Below are 3,247 nucleotides of genomic sequence, written 5' to 3'. Positions count from 1 at the left end.
GAAAAAATTTCTGCTTAATTTTATAATGTATTCATTTATTCATTTTGTTTTTTTTTTCAAAACTTTTATAAGGCACAGAAGCAAGGTTCAAAAATTCCATGAAGTGTATAAATTTTTGGCCAGTTGCAAATTCGGAATGCGCCTAAGCATGTCCGTCAATTCATCTGACAATCCGTCCGTCTGAGTGTGTAACATCTGTGGTAAACATCCTCCCTTTCGCAACAATAAAGATGTTGCACGCAAACTTGCAAAAGAATTTGAAAATGACCTAAACCTTTCAAAGACCATGAATACAACACCCACAGCTCTACATAGGAAAAACTATGAATATCTTTGTTTTCCGTGTTTTTGTTTGATTACTTATAAAGTACAACACTTATCCCACATAAATTTCCAAATTTTTTCTGAAAATACTGGTGGTGAAAGCTCCACATTGAAGGGTATCATTATGCTGATACAAGTCCTCTTGACGCACGTGAAATGAATGATTGCCAAAAACAGAGTTAAATCTCAAGAAGTAATCATTTTACTAATCAGTTTACTTTAGGAGGAACATTGACACATAAGTTTTTACTGTTACCCTAAGTCTTACTGCTGAGTTATACTAGACACCATATTCCTACACTTCCAGAGAGCTTCCATATTAAGCACATTAAGACAGCTCTTTCAATTTTCATACGGCTTATTACAGAGTAAAACACTTCTTTCGACCTCAAAAGAAAACTATGGCAGTCTAGAGCAACTAACTTCTAGCTTAGGAATTATCCGGAATGCAAAAATGCTTATTTATATCGGGGAGCATAACGGGTGGGCCAGGAGTTACCCAATTTCAACCTAGTATCTGCTATCAAATCAGACGCGAATCTTTCAAGTGGGAGTCAACATTAATATCGCTGCAAAATGTTTTGTTTTTATAAGAAACGGAAACTTCAAACAACGCACAGAAAACATCACCCAAACAATTGCACCTATGCGGATTGTACACGCACATAACGAAACATTTCGGATTTCTACTACTGCTTTCAAAATCAGGATATTTAACTTTACGTTACTTTGGAACTCGTATGATCTTCTAATTTATGCACCGCCTTATATAGAAGGTGATCCCACAGTCTCCCTCAGTGCAAGTTCTGTCATGGCGGACAACGTACCAACCGTCGCTTCCACAAAAGTTATTTTAAAGATGCAGTTTTAACCACATCTCTGTTATTTTTATTATTATTTTAAAGATGCGATTTTAACCACGTCCCTGTTATACAAACATCACCGATATCTAAAATAAAGATCACTAAAGATAACTGAAAAAGTAATTCTTGAACTTATTGAAACTTCGCTTATTAAGATGGCAAAGTTGAAGTCCTTATGCGCTTCACTTACAATCTTCAAGGCTCTCACCATGTTAACACCACGATTATATACCTTTAGACTACCTATCGTTCCATATCCAGCTTTCTGTTTTTGTAACTTCGATTTGTTAAGATATCTGGACAGTTTTTACTGTAGATTTTAATTGAACTGTTCATTTGCTTTCATTTCAATTTATATATTAGGTATATATATATATTTGTTTTGCAAAACATCGTTATGGGCGTGGTTACTATGACATTTGTTACCATTATTCGGCTTCTTCCAGTCCTTCGCAAAATCGTTAAAACCAAAAAAAAAAAAAAAATTGATATCTTATTTATAAAAACTTGAAATATATTGTAATTTGTGTAATTTGTGGTTACGTCTTAACAAATTATGATTCCTCAAAATGCAACCTGGCATTACTTAGTCTGTTAAGTTCACGCACAAAGGAAGTTGACGGCAAGAGAGTTAGTAGTTTTCTCTGATTTTCCGCCTTTTTTAGGAGGAATGCAAAGAAGAAAAAATTGGATGGGGAAAGATTTACAAAGAAGAGTCAGGAAAAATAATTACGAAATTACAAGACTTTTCTAAATAGTAAAGGAAAAAATGTGTCAAGAATAATTTGTGAAAGTTGTTAAAATTATTACATTATTGTGAAAATATTAAGTTGATCGGGGCAGAAAAAAATACATGTTGTGTTACCAAAATGGCTTGTCCTAGAAAATAAAAATTAAGAAAAAGTTTGTGATTTCTCTTTAAGTATGTGCCACTTATCGTTTTTATAATCCCACAAAATATTTATTTTATTTGATCAAAAAGGAAAACTAAACAGAAATGTCATAAAATAATTCAATGCGAAAAGTCAACCTGATGTCACTTTTAGACGAACAATGAAAAATAATGAATTACTTTTGATCGTGATGTAAAAAGAAGAAAGGAAAAAAATTGTTACATTACTAAAGAACACTGAATATTTCATATTATTGCACTGCCCATCTAGTTAATTGTAAATATTAGAAGAAAAAAAATTAGAGCCTATTTCTTTTTTTGAAGAAATAGCCATTTTGTAATAATTAAGACGCTCGTGTAATCATCGAAAGAAAAAGCATGTAACGATTGACTTATGAAAAGGAGATATAAACAAAAATAAGATATGAGTAATCGATTAAGAACAAAACGACATTTTAATATTGTGTCATTCAAACTTGAAAGATTTTCCGATATGGAGTGAAGAGAACTTATAAAAATTATACTTCTTTTGGACAAGAAAAAGCTTGAAAATATTTTCTGCAACGTAAAAAAATATCATTAAAAAAAAATGTACTTAATTTTCATCTAAAATGTTTATTATTTTGATCGATAAACAAAAACGATGTTCTTTCCTCATATGTTTTTTTCTTTTTTATTAAATATTTATATAATAACAACAACTAGAACGTAAAATAACGATACAATAGATTTACCTTTATAAAATATAGATTGTACATCAGACAAACCAGTTTTTATTTGTTTGTTTATATATTATTAGTATTATTTAGCGATAAGAGTTAAATTTGGATAATTTTGTGTACACGTATTTGATTATTAGGTTTTTTTTGGCATAATTGTTAATTAATAGAGAAGTGAACCGATGAAACAAAAATCTTAAGGAAAAAAATATGTCTAATAATTAAATTCTTGGTTATAGGTATATTTACAGGGGGTCTTCGGACTCAAATTCGGCGTCTCCCATAGAAATCATGGGCCTGATAATGAAAAGCCCAAGGCTTAGAGTGTGCTCTTTCGGTAGGTTAGGTTTCGTCCATCCGCGTGTTCGTTAAAGCACGCAGTATTATTTTGGACATAAATATTTGATGAGTTTCCAATAGTCAAAATATAAGACCTTCTCCAACCGCCC

This window comes from Glossina fuscipes, unplaced genomic scaffold, assembly GCF_014805625.2.
Source record: "Glossina fuscipes isolate IAEA_lab_2018 unplaced genomic scaffold, Yale_Gfus_2 61185, whole genome shotgun sequence".
In the NCBI taxonomy this organism is placed as follows: Eukaryota; Metazoa; Arthropoda; class Insecta; order Diptera; family Glossinidae; genus Glossina; species Glossina fuscipes.
This window is presented reverse-complemented; position numbering follows the sequence as displayed.